We start from the raw sequence: 17,991 nt of genomic DNA on the forward strand, positions 1-17,991 counted from the left end.
TCTACAGTGTTCTGAAACTTTCTGCACCCACTACATTGTATTTGCAAGAACTGTTGGCAGGTCTATCTTCCCATGGTCTTTAAAGACAGGCCTCCTTCTTACTATGTAAGTTTTTGCAGAAGAGATAAACTTCTTGTCTGTGATTTGCAAACAGGAAATTCCCAAACCCATCTTTCCTCTGCTTTGGTTTCTCCCATCCAAGTACTAATTAGCCTGGCCCTGCGTAGCGTCTGAGATCAGATGAGGCCATGGACGTTCAGAATGGCATGCTATACAGACCCCACTTTGGTTTCTGTACATGTGTTTGACATCCAGAGAGCTTCCTCAGAGTCTCATTCCTCACACTGTTACTAAAAAAGACTGTTTTATTTCCAGTGCTAATAGGACCACATTAGGTGCCATTTGAGATGCAGGAGTTGTACAGAGTCCATTCAGCTCACATGTTATTACAAAGATGAACCATTGCCTTTGTTAGGCAGCAGAAAGGAGCCACCGTGGATGTGAAGGTTAATGTTTAGTTTCATAGCAAGGTATAAAAAGGTCAGAAGGAGCAGTAAACCGTCATGATGTTTACACTGCCTCTCCTTGCTCGGACTACACTCCCTATTCCCTCTAAGGCAGGATGTTTATGATTTAGAACCTTAGCTGATCTGCATAATTCATTAAAATGTCACTTTCCTAATTGCAGAAGCTATTCCTCTGAAGCACACACCTGCTGTTGGAGGAATTTATAACCAGAACACGGTATGATTTGTGTTTGGTATGACTGTATCCACCCCTGTCATCCTGGGCTACCCTCAACAACGTCTTCCTGTTTGACCTCAGAAACTGGGGACCAGTAGAACCGAATCCCCAGCTGGCTCTCTTCTGCACACTCCTAGCACTTTTAGAGACTCGTTTCCCAGTTTCAGTAATTGCCTTTGCCGATGCCATGTTTATACTGGGGATGATTCTACACAGCATCAGATGGGAGTGGATTGGGAGAGATGGAGTGACTACTTACAGTAAGAACACAGTGATCACAGAACGCCACCAGAGCTGAAATTCACATATCAAGAGCTGGCAGAGCAGGCTTTTAGTTCTAGCTTCCTAGTACTGCTTATCTTTGACATAGTCTGACTTTGCGGAAACTGGGATTGACCTTGGGGTTCTGGGATGCTTGACCAGAAGGCTGAAGGTTCCTGGAATTATGGGGCATCCCTGAAAACAAAGGCATAGAGAAGCTAGATAGGAAGTATAGACAGTGAGGGAAGAGGCAGGCTGGGGTGCTTAGGAGAATAGCCTGAATGTGGAGATGGGAAGCCATGAACTCGTGGTGAAAAAAGCCAGATGACGCTGTGGACAGTGTGGGTCCTGGATGGTCAGACTCAGTAGGTCTTGTGTGCTTGTTGAGAAGCACTGAGATGCTGAGACAGACGGGGAGGGAAAGAAGATGTGAGAATAAGTTGCTGTGGAAAGGCACAGGCTTTGGAGACTTGTTGATGGCAAGCCACCAGTGGAGACTTTGTTTCCCCTGCTTTCCCAGTATGTCTTCCTTGGCCTCTGAAACTAGAATGCCAATATTCTGTGTATGTGGCTTCAGTGTAAGGTTTTGCATTTGAGTGAGGGTGGTCCAGTGAGACATACCAGGACGATGTGCAGCAGCAGAGGCCTGCCTTCCACACCTGTATGCTCTCCAGCAAGCCATGGGCATGGCTGTGTGGAAGCTCCCACCCCCTGCTTTTCCTCCTCATCATCCTCTTTCTCTCCTTCTTTTCCTCATCCTCCTTCTCGTCTTCTCTATTTCTTTTTGACACACAATATACATACATACATACATACATACATACATACATACATACATACATATCCCAAACTGGCCTTGAACCTACTTCAGCCTTGCAAGTGCTGGGATTACAGAGGTGTACCACCATTTTACTACTGTGTATCTACTTGCTAGGATGTCTTTGATATGATGTTGGGTGTGTTCCTGAAACTTTGTCTCTGCCTGGTATTTCTCAGCATCCCAACAAATTCCTTAAGCCAGTGTTATCCCTAGTAAAGCCCTTCTCACTTACAGTTACTCTGTCTTGTCTGTGATGGAACCCTGGCTGACACCTGGGGATAATAATAACTTACTCAAGATGTTGCTGGAGAATTAAAAAGATAACCTATATAAGATAGCTATTGAGCACTTAATGCTCAGTAACACTGATTTATTTTCAGAACATAACTAGTTTTTCTACTAGAGACTACTGAGAAAGACCCTGTGGTGTCCCCTGTTAATCAGGGAATTGGTCATGCCATGCTGTATCAGATTCTTGTGTGTAGACTTCAGCAGTGGAAAGCCATGCTGCCCAGGTGACTCTAGGCTATCTGATTATGCATGGCACAAAATGCAAAACCTTGACACTTAGAATAAGAGATCATAAAGTCTGTGTATACACTGGCATTTTTGGATGCTCCAGAATGCACAAGCAGAAAGCTTTTCACAGCTGACAAATATCTGGTTCCTGACTTTCCAGTCTGACCATAAGGGTACAGATGTTCCTCCCTCAGGCCTGGTTATTAACCTCTTGCCCCATAGCTTCAGCTTTAAAAAGGGATCTTAAGGGCCCTTTCTCTATAGTTTCACTGTGAGATTTCAATGCAGCATTACATCTGTAAGGCCATACATACCCTGCCAAATGGTGAGGCTATTATTATCCTGGGGTAATCATTTATTTAAAGCTATTTTGTTCCAGTAACTTGCCGTAGGCCTTTTTCACAGCTACATTCCTGTTTCTTCCAGCTAACCCTGAAAAGTAGGACTAAGGTGGGAGAGGTGGCTTAGTGGATAAAGGCATCTGTCTGCTGGAGTTGGATGTGGAGACCATGTTGTGGAAGGAGAGAACTGACTCCTGAAAGTTGTTCTTTGACCTGGGCATGTGTCAGGAGATGATCTTTGCCCAAGGTCACATGTTAGGATGGAGTGAGCTGGGCTTCAAACCTATGTTTGGCCTGCAGCCTCAGCTTTGTAAGCACTGCTGTCAAGGACAGGGAAGAGCTCAAAGAAAATCGCACAAAGTAGAGAAATCTGAGCCTGTGAACTTTCATAAATGTCACATCTACTCCAGCCCTGTGCCTCTGGGGCTCTTTGGTTATGTGGAATCATTGTCCTCAGGACACAGCACAAAGAGCAGTAAGTGGCTTCTCCCAGCAGGTGCCCCACAGCGGCCAGCAGCATCAGCCAAAGGCTGCCTCTCAAACTGAAATAAACCACGTTTAGCATCTTCAGGAGAAAGCATCCTTTTCTATGCTGTGGACCATTCTGGACTTTCCTGAACAAGTCCACTATAGCATAGGAAAAAATGAAAATAAAACAAATGGATTTCAGCTGAATAAACAATCCTGTAGTAGAGAAGAGAGTCCTTCCGTGGAGGGATGAAAGGCATGTTCTGCAAATATATCAGCCTCCAATGGATGAAGTTGTTCTCTTCAGGGAGTCTGGCAGCTAGCAAGAGTCAGGCTAGCTCTGCAAGGACTTTTACTAGAATACTGAAGTATGCAGTATAGAACCCCAGAAGAAGAGCTATAGCCGGGTTTGGTGAGAAAACCATTAAATCCTGGTTTAGATACGGGTTGAGTTCATTGCCCAAGGGTCAACTTATGGGAGGCCTGTTGCTTTAAGAGGGGTGCGGGGAGGTGATGGTATGAACCTTTAAAAGATAAGGGCTGCAAAAGCGGCAGGAAATGGAACAATCTAGGGTAACGGGGAGGGGTGCGAATATGACACACACACAAAGATACACAAAAATATGATAATAAACCCAGTATTTTGTAGGTTATTAGGTACTTCCAAAAAAGAAAAGGTGAGATGTAGCAGGTAGCTCTGGGTGAGTGTGCTGTCTTGGGAGTGGGGGTTAAGAGGCTGTCTGGAAACTCCTGCTCTTGCAGGAACAGGCCCAGTTAGGAATCACTCTCTGGCTTCCTGTTTGGTCATGTGATCTCTTCTTTGTACTTGAATTCCTACCATGCAGACTTTGCTAGAGCCAAATGGCTACTGGTGCCATGTCCTTAAACCTCAAGTGCTGTGATAACTAATCCTGATTTCTGTATAAAGTTGGCTTGCTTCTTTATAGTAACAAAAGTAGACAAATACAGCCAGCCAGCCCGTTTCCACCCTTCTCCATTCCATTCTGTCTGTCCCCACATTTTCTCATTTTCACCCCTCCCCAGTCCTCTCTAGGCTCATATGAAGATGCCTTCTTGGTCCTGTCACAAAAACCAACAGCCGCTGCTGGAAGTTCTGTGTGGCCCCCAAAACAACATGATTGCTGTGGGACTGGAAGTGATTGGCTTTCCCTGGGGCTCAAATTTATTTGTGTGACAGTCAGCAGCCAGGGATGGTAGTGACCAAGCTTATTTGCAGGAGAAGGGCATTTATTGAAGAAAGGGACAGACACTCCAAAAGGTGTTGTCCACTGATAGCACTGGTCAGCAGTGAATACAGTGAGGATGACTTATGGATTACCTATCTTCTACAAGACCCTCTGCTTTCTGAAATTTAAGATTTAGACTATATTGCCTCTCCCCAGACTATTTACTGAAACCCATCTAAGGCACCCAGAAAGGCCAGGGTCCAAGGAAGTAAGTGTCAGGGGAAGGCAACATTAGAACCCTCTCCATATTAGTGACAAGGGAGCTCACTTGCAAGAGCTAAGTCTCATTGCCTAGTAAGCCATGTAACCTCCTCAGTGTTCCAAATACCTCTTTTAAAAAAATTAATAGTGCATGAGTGCATGTTCATGAGTACATGTATGTGCGTGTGTGTGTGTGTGTGTGTGTGTGTGTGTGTGTGTGTGTGTGCATCTGTGCATATGTGTGTACCGCGGTGAGCATGGAGATCAGAGGATATTTTCTTCTTCCACCTTGCTTTTGAGGCAGGGTCTCTCTTATTATTTCTGCCTCTCTGCCCATAACCTTCTGGGTGGTTCGGTCTTCACTTGCTGTCTTGCCATACAAGGCTGGGGTTGCAGATCCCCATCACCATAGGTAGCTGTTTTTTTTTTTTTTTGTGGGTTCCAGGGATTGAGCTGCGGCCATCAGCACGTATGGCTGACACTTTGATCTGCAGTGCCACCTCATCCGCCCTATGTCTCTTTTAAGATATCTGGTATGCTTAAAATTGACAACCTGGAACAACACCAGAGGCTGTCTTTTTGGAGAGCAAGCATTAGATGTGGTCTTGGAGCAAACTGAGGGTGGGGCGGGGATGGGGGGCAAACAAAGCCAAGGGGATGGTTTGTGGAGAAATCACTGGAAAAGCCTGCAACAGTGAAAGAGTGGGACAAGTCGTTTCCAGGATTTGTGAGTTTGTGATGTCGGCTGGGACATGGACCTTTGCAAGCCACATTTGCCCACATTGCGTTCTGCTGGGTTGGATGCTTAAGGGCCCTCAACAGTATTTCTCCTCAGTGTTCTGCAACCCCATCATTTCTGTTGAGATAATGATTCTATAGCCTTTGCTTGTCTGGAACTTGTGTAGGCTAGCTTTGAACTCAGCAATTCTTTTGCCTCCCAAGTACTGAGATTACAGGTATGAGCTACACTTCTGCTTGTCCTTCCTGTGCCCATTCTCTCTTCCACTCCCCTTCCTTCTTCCTCCCTCCCTCTCCCTTTCCCCTGACCCCTTCCTTTCTTCTTTTGTGGCACTAGGCTCAAATCCAGGGCCGTACACATGCCAGTCAAACACTGGGCCACTTAGCTATTTCCTAGCCCTCTTTATACTTTTTTATTTTAAGATAGAGTCTAGTTAAGTTGTCCAGGCTGGCCTTGAAGTCACTCTGTAGCCCAGGTAGGACTTGAATTTTCAATTCTTTTGCCTTAGCCCCAGTGTTCTCATGTTCCATGCCAGATTTAGAGGGCTTCAATGAAAATCCACACCCTGCAAAATTCCTTTGTCTTTTCAAAGCATTATCTCTCCTGGCTTCCATACCATGTTGCTTTCATGCAAAGGAGCTTCTGAGCAGTGCTTCAGCGGGCTTCCCCTGAGCACTTCCTGGTGTCTTTATTTAATCATGGTTTTATGAACTCTTCATATGCCAGCCAGACAATTTTGTAGCCTTAGAGCCATGCTCAGGAGACAGACAATGGCATTCTTTCCCTCCTGCAGTCAATTTTAAAGGCTTTCCCATCTGAGACTTTTAGTGATTTGTGAAAAGCAGATGGAAGCCACATTTTGGGGATTTTGCAGCCCAGACTCCAGGGTGGCTGTGCATGAGATGTGTGGTTATGATGTAAATTCTTTTCTTATTTGTTGGTGCAGCTATCATTAAGATTGATTTTAAGGAATCAATCATGTTTTATTTGATTTATTTCCATAATGTTTATGTGGTTCACAGAAAGAAATATTTCATGAAAAGGGGTTTCATGTTAATTTGAACTTTCTGGAAGCCTTAAATCTCTAACGAGACACCAATTCTTGTCTCTCCCTCTCCCCTCAGCAGTATCCCCTGGGGAAACCAAACAAGTTCGTCTTATGTACTTGCAAGGAATAGAACCCATCTGAAATCATTGAACAAAGGCACACACACACACACACACACACACACACACACACACACACACACACACACACTTTCTGTCAGCTCTTTATTTTTTAAATTTTATTTATTATTTGTGTGTGTATGTGTGTGTGTGTACATTGGGGGGAGGGTCAAACATGCCAAGGTATATGTGTGGAGGAGGTCAGAAGACAAGTATCTAGATTTGGCTTTCTCCTTATGCTTTTATGTGGGTCTTGGGACTCGAACTCAGGTTTTCAGGCTTGCATGGCAAGCATTTTCCCTGTTAAGCCCCCTTCCCAGGCCCTAAAGGCTTATATTGGGGATAACGTACAAGGAAGAGTATCTCAAAAGATATGGAGTATGGGTAGGCCTTTCAAATATGGAAGATACTAGATGCTAGAAGAAACTTTAGAGGTGGCTTTGTGCAGAGATGGCAAATGTCTGTGTATTTTTGCTGCTGCTCTGCACCCATGGAAACATTAATGCCAGCACACTTCTTTGCAGATTTGGGTTCCTATGTAGCAGTAGGGGCAGCCACCACCAGTCAGTGGGAAGTGACCCTTGACTGCGATAAGTCTCTGAGCAAGAAATAAAGCCAGTGATTGTACTTTCCTGACAGGGATGGGCTATGACAACATTTTCTCCCAAATCCCTTGACAAGAAGGAAAACAAACTTTATCTGCCCCCCTTTTTTCTGATTATTCACAAACAATCTTTCTAAAATTAGTGGCTATTTTTAAAAGCCCCATTTATGGAATTGGAGAGGTAGTTTAGCAGTTAAGAGCTCTAACTGGTCTTCCAGAGGACTCAGGTTGATTCCCAGCACCCACATGGTAGCTCACAGCTGCCATTGACTCATCTCAGGGGATCTCATGCCCTCTTCAAGCTTCTTCAGGCACTGCATGCATGTGGCATACATAAGTGCAGGCAAAACACACACATAGAGAGAAAGAGAGAGGGGGAGGAAGGGGAGGAGGGAGGGGGAGAGAGAGGAAGGGAGGAGAGAGAGAGAGAGAACAAAATTACTCCATCTAAGTTAGCTTCTAATTTCTCCCATAGACAGGGAATATTTTAACCCACAATGTGGAATCAGCAGTGTTTGTCTGAGTTCCCCAGAAGTAGACAGGCTCACTTTGCAACTGTGTGCTCATGAGCAGAGGGTGTTACTTTACTTTTTGAAAATATGTTTTCTGCAGCTATATTTAGACTAAGGAAAGAGCCTTTAGTGCTCAGCTCATTATATTCAAAGTGCCTAATTGCTGTTTTATGCTCAAATATTATATTGAGCTAGGTTGCATCTTCAATTCACAATTTTCCTTCTAGAGTCACAAATGACACAGCTTTGAGACACCTGTTTTGCCTGTAGGCACTCACGTTGCAGCTGATGCAGCTGCAATGGCTAGTGACAGGACTCTTTCCTGGATGACAATACCAGGGAGCAAGATGTGGATGCTGGTTGGTATGTGTGTGTCCGTGTGTATCCGTGTGTCTGTGTGTGTCTGATAGAGGCCAGAGGTCAATATCAGGTGTCTTTTTCTCAATCCACACCTACCTTTATTATTTGAAATGGTAGCTCACTGAAACCACAGCTTATTGATTTGGTTAGACTGGGTGGCCAATGAGCTTCAGGGATCTGCCTGTCCCTGCTGAACCACAGAGTTAGAGTTACAGATGCCTGCCACCACCCCTGTGTTTTTACATGTATTCTGGGGATTCAGATTCAGGTAGTCCTGTTGATGTTACCAATTGGGCCATCTCTCCAGCCCGGGATTATATTTCCATTTTATTTATTAAATTTTCTTAGATCCAAGTTTTAAAAATAAGATTTATTTATTATTAGGATTTATATGTATGCTTGTGAGTTCAGTTGTGTCACGTGTGTGCAGGTGGCCACAGAGGCCAGGGGTTGTTAGATCCCCTCTCCCCCTCCTAACTGAATTTACAGGTGATGTGAGCTGCCTGATGTGGGTACTGTGAACCAATCAGATCCTCTACAAGAGCAGAAGCTGACTATAACTGTTGAGTCATCTTTTCTGTCTATATCCCTAGGAGAGGCACGCTTACACTCGGGAGGCAGTGCTGTTTTCTGATTTCTGTGGAATTTGACCTATGGCAGCTTCCATGTGGCAGGGTAATGTTATACAGAGGCCCTACAGGAAGGGGAGTCACAGGTCTAGAGAGAAAGGCAGTACTTGCCAATAGAAGGGAGGGACACTTGCAACAAGCAGACTTGGGGTGATCTATATCTTTAATACATCACAGCCCAGGGCTGGCCTTCTATTGAAAAAAGATAGGCAGAGCCTGAGGCCACTGTACTGTTATTTCCTCCAAGGAAGGGTGAGTGCCCCAGGAGAAATGAAGAGTGGAGATGTGGTCCCAGCAATCTGGAATGCTGAATAGAAATGCCTGATGCTCAGTACTTTCATTTTTATGTGTCATGCTAAAGAACAGTAAAGACTTAAACACACCTATTTCTAGAATGAGATGCCCATCTGCAGGAAAGCATGTGGGGCATGTGGGACTCTGCCACAAGGAGCCACCAGCATAGTCCAGATTACAGCAAACCCCAGCTAAGGAGCCCAAATTTTTCAGCAGGTACATGGTGAGAGAGGGTGGTCATGGAGAACCCATAGAAAAGACACAGCAAAGAAAGACTTACTGAGCAAGACTGATCTATGTGGAAGGAGATAAAACTACTTCACAGAATTGCTTGCTAAATGCAGTAGCGCATGCTTGTACATCCAACACTTGGGAGGCTGGGGCAGAAGAATCAAGTTCAAGGTCAGCCCAGGCTATGTTGTGAGATCCTGTCTCAAAACAAGACAATGCAATAACAACAAAGATTTCTTGTTGCAGGGGTAGCTCATCTGTAGACCATATGCTCAGCACGCACAAGGCCATGGGTCCAACACTGAGCATCAGGGGAGGAAAAGATTTCTTGGTTTAAATCACAATAGAATTAGAAGCCATTTGTAGATCATTCAGTTTCTCTCTTTTGTGTTAGAGGGAAGTCTCAGTGAGGCAAAGTACTTGACCCATTTTCATTACATACTTCATTGTTCAGTTTCCATTAGTTTGTAAGTTTTCTGTGGTTGTTGATACCCAGTCTTAATCAGATGGGATGCAGGGTATTATTTCAATTTTCTTGTGTCTATTGAGACTTGCTTCATGACCAAATACATGGTCAATTTGGGAAAAAGTCCTATGAGCTTTTGAAAAGGTATATTCCTTTGTATGAGGGTATTGTGTGAAATGTTTAGCAAATATCTACTAGACCCATTTGATTTATGATATTTGACTCCAACATTACTCTGTTTAGTTTTTGTTCGTATGACCTGTCCATTGGTGAAAGTGGGAAAGTCTCCAGCTATCACTGTGTGAGGGTCAGTATGTGATTTGAGCTATAGTGCCCTTGTGTTTGATGTGTAAATGTTTAGAATTGTAATATCCTGTTGGTGGATTTCCCCCTTAAGTGTGTCATATCCTTCCCTATCTCTTCTGATTAGTTTTAACTTGAGGTCTGTCTATTTTTGTAAGATATTAAAATAAGTTGCACTAATTTGCTTCTTGGGTCCATTTGCTTGGAATATCTTTTCCCATCCTTTTAAACACTGTCTTTTAAAAAGTGCTGTCTATCCCTGGTGGTAAAGTGTGTTTCTAGGATGCAGCAGAAATATGGATCCTGCTTTCACATCTATTCTGTTAGTCTTTTTGTTGTAGAACTGAGGCCATTAATGTTGAGAGTGATGAGTTTTCAATGAGCAGTGTTTATTAATTTCCATTATTTTGTTTTTATACTGTGGGTTCCACTTGAATTGCTCTTCTTGATTTCCTGGTTTGGGGTTACTTATTTCTTGTGTTTTCTTGGGTGTGGTTGACCTCTTCAGATTCAAGTTTTCCTTCTAGTACCTTCTGTAGAGCTGGATTTGTGGGTAGATACTGCTTAAATTTAGTTTTATAATGAAATGTTTTCTTTCTCTACCTATTATGATCAATAATTTTGGTGGGTGTAAAATTGAGACTGGCATATGTGGTCTCTTAGAGTCCATATAACATCTGCCTATGTCCTTCTGGATTTTAGTGTCTCCATTGAGAAGTCAGGTATTGTTCTAATGGGTTTGAGGCAAAGTACTTGTAAAGGAGCCAGGTGTTGTGGCCAGAGTCATGACCCAGATCTCCTAGCCCAGGACTGATGTGTTGGCTAATTTTTCTTGGGTTAACTTCATCTTTGAGCTCACTGAGCTAGACAAAAGCAATGCAGAATTGACTTCATATTGGAGACCACTTTGTATTAAATCTGTCCTGTTAAGCGCTTTTCGAGCACGCTTGGCTAAGGATTTGCCTGTGTGTTGTGGCTAGAAGCCCAGGATCTGTGACATTCTCTGACTTTTGCCTTCACAGAATAAAGTCATTCTGTTGCCTTCAACATTCTTTGATTCATTGTTCAGTGTTATTAAAAGGCTCTGGAGTTGCAATTAAAGTTACAAAATAATCTTTACCATTATTATTAAATTTCACACACACACACACACCCTAGTTCTTTTGTAATTAAGTGACTTCTTTTTGAAAGTGTGGAACTTTTTTCTTGGGGAATGGTAGACTGGGTAATTTAACAATGGAAGTGGTGATAGATGTCTGTGAGAAGAAGAACTAGGTAAGTTCTCAGCATTCTATATAAAGACACAGTCATCGATACCATGTGAGCAATTCAGCCACTAGATTCATCTCACTGAAACAAATTCAGAGTTAAATTAGTCAATGTTTCAGTCTACATTTAGAGAGAAAAATCTATTGTAAAGAAAATATTATGGTAAAAGTGTTGATTTTCTGCATTTCAGCAACATATGTTTGTCATTAATTATTTTCATTTTGTGTAAAGAGCCAGGATCATAGGCTCAATTGTATGCAGTTAAAAACCCAACCAGTGTACCACAAGAAGTATTTAATTTCTCTTGGTATTTGTAAGAAATCAACAAAACATGCTAGCTACCATTTCACTGATAAATGGTTCTAACCATTATTTACTGTGAAAATAATAGTTAACGATTACTTCAGGGTAGAAGATAGAGTTTATCCCAAGGGTAATAGTTTGTTTTTAGCCTGAAGAAGCTGTTCATATATAAAGCTACTGCTATAAGAGGTGGAAAACCAAATGCTGCATAAAACCCTGACATCAGGAAAGCTATTGGAGGAGAGAATGCTGCCTCCCCACAGAAGCCTTTACTTAGAATATTTGTCCTTAGTAGACGCTGCTCTTCTGGGGACAGCCTTTACTCACTTGTTCTCCTAGCCTCCTCCACACTAGTGATAAGAGGTGTGAAATACCCTTCTCAGTGTTACTTTCCCCTCCAATGTCAGGCCGTCACCCACCCCTCGTGTGTGTGTGTGTGTGTGTGTGTGTGTGTGTGTGTGTGTGTGAGATGAATGTGCATGTGTGTTAGCAGTGGTGTAGGCATGTTATGGTGCACATGTATAGGTTAGGGGACAACCTCAGGGTGTTGGTCTTTCATGTTTGAGACATGATAACTTTGCTGGCTTGCCTGTGAGCTTCTGGGGATGCTTCTGTCTCTGTTTCTATCTCGCTGTAGGGGTGTTTGGGTTGTAAAAGAGCACAAATATCCGCTGCTTTATGTGGCTTCTGGGGATTGAGACTCAGGTGCTCATGCATGCCTGCATGACAAGTGCTTTACCCACTGAGCTGTCTTCCTGGCCCAGTCATCTTTTTAAAAAGGTACTTTATCAATAAAATCTTATCCAATAAATCAATGTACAAACATTGAAGACACTTAACTTTTATAACTGGATGTATTTGGAAATAAGTACACACTCATGACCACCAAGGCATTGTCATTTCAGTGCCCTAACTGTATCCATCATCTCCAAAAATATCTTCCCACTCTTCCCTCCCCCCTTTTATGGTAAGAGAATCTATTAGTTACCCTTTCTGTTGTTATGATAGAGCACCATGACCAAGACAACTTATAGAGGGAAGGCTTTATGTGGCTTGCAGTTCCAGATGGACAAGAGTCTGTCCTGATGGGGAAGTGTGGCACCAGGCAGCAGGCAGAAGGCATGGCAGCCGGGACTGGATGCTGAGAGTTCATATCATGAACCACAGCAGGAAGCAGAGAGCACAAACTGGAGGTGGCTTGAAGATTTAACCTCTCCAAGCCCACTCCTGGTGACCCACTTCCTCCAGGAGGCCACACTTCTTAAGCCTCCCCAGAAAGCAGTATGTGTCAATGGGCATAAATGCATAATCAGCCATTTATGTGTTCACACACACAACATTATAGACTTATTTGTCTTAGGTATGAAGCTTAGCCTTGTGGACTGGCATTTAGACTAGCAGATAGTCCAAGCCATTGTGCCAAGCAATGTGTGTTTTTAAAAGCAACATTTTAAAGGTGGGGTCTTTTCAAATTCCTTAAGCATTAAGGATTTTTAAATTCTCAGCTTTAAGGCTTCAAGAATGTTAACCATGGTGAGATGAAGGGTCACTTGCTATGTAGTGAGGCAGGACCTGGTTGAGGTTAGGAATGTCAACTCAGGACTGGCCTGCCAGGCTACAGCCTTCGCTGTACTACTTGCAAGCAGTGGAACTTTATGTAAATTCTCATTCTCATTCTCTCTCTCTCTCTCTCTCTCTCTCTCTCTCTCTCTCTCTCTCTCTCTCTCTGTGTGTGTGTGTGTGGTATGTGTTATTCTTGTATGTGTGAATGTTCTTGTGTGTGGGCACATATGTGTGTGCATGTGTTTGTGACATGCATGTCATAGAGGTCAGATATTGGTGACTGATGTCTTCCTTGATCATTCTTCAGCCAGCTTGCTCTGGGGTACACTGTTAGACCAGACCAGCTGCCTGGCACTCACATGGGTGCTGAGCAATTATTTCATCCACTATGCCATCGCCCTAGCCCTTACCTGCAGCTGGAAAATGAAAATCAGAATTAGCATCTCCTGATAACATTGCTGGGAAGTCATGTGTTCACATCTGGGAGCCTTAGAGAAATGTTAGGCTGGAGGAAATAGCAAGTGCTGGTGTCTGCCAAGAAGTTGATGTTCTGTGGGTTTGATGGTGAGTGCAGAGAGGATAAGTCTACATACCTGGACTTTGACTGTGGACTCTTGTTTGAGGACGTGGCAGTTAGGCAGATGTCCCCTTCCAGTCTCTACCAGATGGTGTACACACTGGCCTAGATTCTGCTGGAGAAAAATGGTATCCATGTTGTTTAAGCTGAGTCGTAAAAGGGATCCCAGACTCCTCTCTGTGACCACCCCATCTCCCCGTTATAAGCAGACACCTTGAGACTCTGTTGCTAGTCACAGATTAGCCTGCAGAAGTCTAAAGAAAAGGAAAGCCTCCAGTGTGGGTTGGAGTGTCTTCTCAGTGTCTGATGGTTTCCGTTACTGTTTGTTAAACCAAAGCACTAGGAGACAGAGTGAACTCTGTTGGTAGATCTTATTATTTTACACCAAGGAGCCCTCTACTGAAATGCCTAAATCTCAGAATTTTAAAAGTAAATGCTATATCCATACAACCACATATATAATCCTTTGATGCAAATAAGCTGTAAATTAAAATTATCAGCTATAAATATGATGGTGATGTATTTTTTAATTTAAAATTCTAAAATAGTTTATAAACTAACAAGCTTCCTCAGTGGCATGTTCCTAAATGCTCTGTTTTGATTGATCCTCTCCTATCCAACCCCTGCCCCCTGCCATGGTTATATTTTATTTGGGTGCTTTTAAAGCTTTTGTGAGGAGGGGAACCTCTCAAGACTTTATTTACCTAAAATAACATCTTCTTTTCCAGTATTTTAATCTTAGAGTTACTCAGTTTGATCATTATTCAGTACTAATAAAACTGAGCTATAATTTCCTTTTATGAGAATCTGAAATAACATCTTGAGAAATTGCTGTTCATCTTAATAGAGTTGGATTTCTGTAGTAAAATGTGTGCTTGGTCAGTCATTGATGAATGTAGAAATTCGAAAACTGGGTGTGGTGGTGTATGCCAGCAATTTCAGCATTCAGAAGGCTATAGCCTACTCACCAGGAGGATCAAGAGTTTAAAACGAGCCTTGGGTACATAGTCAGACCTTGTCTCAAAAAAAAAAAAAAAAAATCAAACCCAAAAACAGAAGAAAAAAAAGAAAAAAATATGTTTGCTATTAATATTAGTACATTTTTGCTTCTTTGTTCCTCAAATAGACACATCCATCCACATGCATGCAGAACCTTCAGTATTTAGATCATCATCTTCCCTCACTTTACTGTGCCCAACAGTGTCAGACCCATCAGTGTAATGGTGCTGGCTCTCTGTTTCTTACAGCACTTTTATCCTTGAGTTCATGAGGTGCGTCACTAGGGTGTGAATAATAAGCCTGATAGCACGCTCAGCGAAATAAGCCAACAGTAGAATTTATCAGCTATGGAATGGCAAAGAACATTTTCTGATTCCACAATGTATTCAATCCGCCCGTCAGTTCAGTTTTCCTTCCTCTGTCTTCCTTCCTCGTTTCAGCGCCTGCTCAAGGGCAATGACTTTGACTCTGAAATGATTTAAGTGGGAATTCTCTCAAGGTGTTCTTCAGAGTATTGCTGCCCTGGGATTGTTGTAGGTCTCACCAAATAGAAAGAAAAAATAGCAGAGCCCCACAGTCAACTCCTTTGGGCTTCTGTGGGTTAACCCGTGCTTTTGTTTACCACAGACTTTTCAGAGTCTTTGTGTGCCTGTGTGCTTTGTGGATCTCCCCTCAGAGATTTCCTAAATTGTTTCAGATAGAGAAGCCTTTCTTCCCCTCCAATGTACTCATTGTCAGTTGTAGAGAATGCCAAATTGTCTGGTTGACTTGAATCTAGGAGACTTCTTTTCTTTTCAACACAACAAAATACTCAGAGACAAAAAAAATGAATGAGAAGTTCTCACCTGTCCTGTCCCAATGTAGGGGCTGGAGTTCTACATGACAGCCTCTGGGGACATTAGGAGTCAGAGTCTTGTTCGGAATTACATCATTTGGTCCTAGGTACACTGCAAAGCCTTGCATATTCTCTCTCTCTCTCTCTCTCTCTCTCTGTGTGTGTGTGTGTGTGTGTGTGTATGTATACATGTGTGTTTGTATATATGCATGTGTATGTGCCTGTGCTGGCCACCATGACCTTTATAAAAATTTTTGTTATTTGAGAAGTTACATATTATTGTCTAATTTATTAGTACTTGATATACATGTAATATTTCTGTAATTGCATGAACATGCTTAGATTTCTGTTAATAGCTACATTATACTATATCCCCTAACTCTGCATTTTTGCTTGGTGAAGGGTGCAGTTAATAAGGTCTTCACAACCAGAGCCTAACTTGTGTAAATAAAGGGACTTTAGGTGGAAAGACCTACGCAGATGCATATCAAGTCTCACCCATCTTGAGGATGCTGGAGAGGATTGAGGCTGGGACTCAGAATGCCCTGGGCTCCATCCCCAGGTTCCCACAACACACTAGGGCATGGTAGTGCAAGCCTGTAAACCCAACACTCAGGAGATGGAGGCGTGAGGACCAGGAGCAAGACCAGCCTCCACCATAGCACAGAGAGTTTAATGCCAGGCTGGGATAGAATGTTCCAAAAAAAAAAAAAGAAAGAAAGAAAAAAAGAAAAAGAAAAGAAAAGAAAAAGAAAAAAGAAAAAGAAAAGAATTTTAGGTGAATGAGTTTCTCAGGGGTTCATTGGAAGATTACAGTCAGAATCACCGTGAGAAATGGGAACGATTCCAGAGTGGACAGGAAAAGCCCACAACAGAAGTGAGCATATAAGCATGTAAGAAAGTAGTATCACTGTAATCACTGTCCAAGAAAGGTGAGTCCCCAAACCTCTTAATCAAACCCCTTTCCTTTTGAATATAGTAACAACATTTATTGGTGATAACAATACTTATTAACTATTGATCATATACCAGGCTGTGCTAATGGATTAATTCCTTTAAGCCTTCCCAGCATGTATAATCTGCCACATCTTAAAAGGGCATAGACACGAGGGATCAGGTATCTCACCTCAGTTTATCTATGAATGTATATACACACCAGTTTATACTAGAATGACATAGTTGAACTAGAAACCCTGGGCAGTGACATTTGGCTACCTTCAAGTGAGGATCATAGCTGATCAATCTTCATGTCGGAGGACACATTCAATATATGATAATAAATTATTATAATGATCGAACATACTGAGAATGGTGCACATTTGTAACTCCATCACCCAGGAGGCTTCAGCAGGAAGATCGTGAGTTTAACCAACCTGGCTCATAGTGACACTGTCACAAAAGAACAATGCCATGGTTTGAAAGTAATGCCTCCCGTAGGTGTGCACTTGCTCTCTAGCTGGGGCGCTGTTTGGAAAGATTATGGAGCCTCGCTGGAGGAAGTGGGGCCAAAGGTCACTGGTGCTCTATGTACCTACCTGAGATAGCGACGATGAACTGTTACAAACACTTTTCCCCGCCAGCCTGGTCCCATAGCCACATCAGCCCCAAAATAACACACAGAGACGCTGTATTAGATATAAAGCTGTTGGCCTGTTGCTAGCGTTTCTTATTGGCTAGCTCTGTCTTAAATATTAACCCATTTCTATTAATCTAAGTGTTTCCACATGGTCTTGTCTTACCGGAGAGAGGATCCAGACCTTCTTCTCTCAAGTCCCTACATCTTGACTCTCCTCCTATATTTCCCAGAATCCTCCTTGTCTCCTAGTCCCACCTCTCTTGCCTTCCTATTTGACAACAGTGCTTTATTCATTAACCAGCAAGACAAATATATTTACAGAATGACACCTCCCATCAATGAACCTCAGGAAAATGGGCTATAATTTGCAGTACTGAGAACTGATAAGCAACCTATGTTACAGCTGTTGGGATGGTTAACCAAACTGTGATTCTGTGGCTTTGGGGAATAATATTTTATTATGAACAGTTTCCCACCAGCCTGGTCCCACAGCCATGTCAGCCCCAAATTAATGCAGAGATACTGCATTAATTATGTAACTGTTGGTCTGTTACTAGCATTTCTTATTGACTATCTCTGTCTTAAATATTAACCCATTTCTATCAATGTATTTCCACGTGGTATTACTGGAGAGAGAGTCTGGACTTCTTATCCTCTCACGGATTACATCTTGACTTCTCTCTACTTTCCTAGAATCCTCCTTGTCTCCTAGCCCTGCCTACCTTGCTTTCCTATTGGCCAATAAGAGAAACATATTTACAGAAAGACATCTCCCATCAATATTCAGCCCCTTTTAATATGGAGCAATGCTTTTGATGTGTTAAAAGGGAAGAAAATAGTGTGGAGTTGGATGTGATCACAGTGTGGAGAGTAAACCAGAGCCTTTCCAAGAATGAAATCAGGAGGAAGGATCCTTGCTGTATGAATCACTGTTTCCTCGGCGGTATGGGACCCCTCTCTTTC

Source organism: Phodopus roborovskii, unplaced genomic scaffold (assembly GCF_943737965.1).
Source record: "Phodopus roborovskii unplaced genomic scaffold, PHOROB, whole genome shotgun sequence".
Taxonomy (NCBI): Eukaryota; Metazoa; Chordata; class Mammalia; order Rodentia; family Cricetidae; genus Phodopus; species Phodopus roborovskii.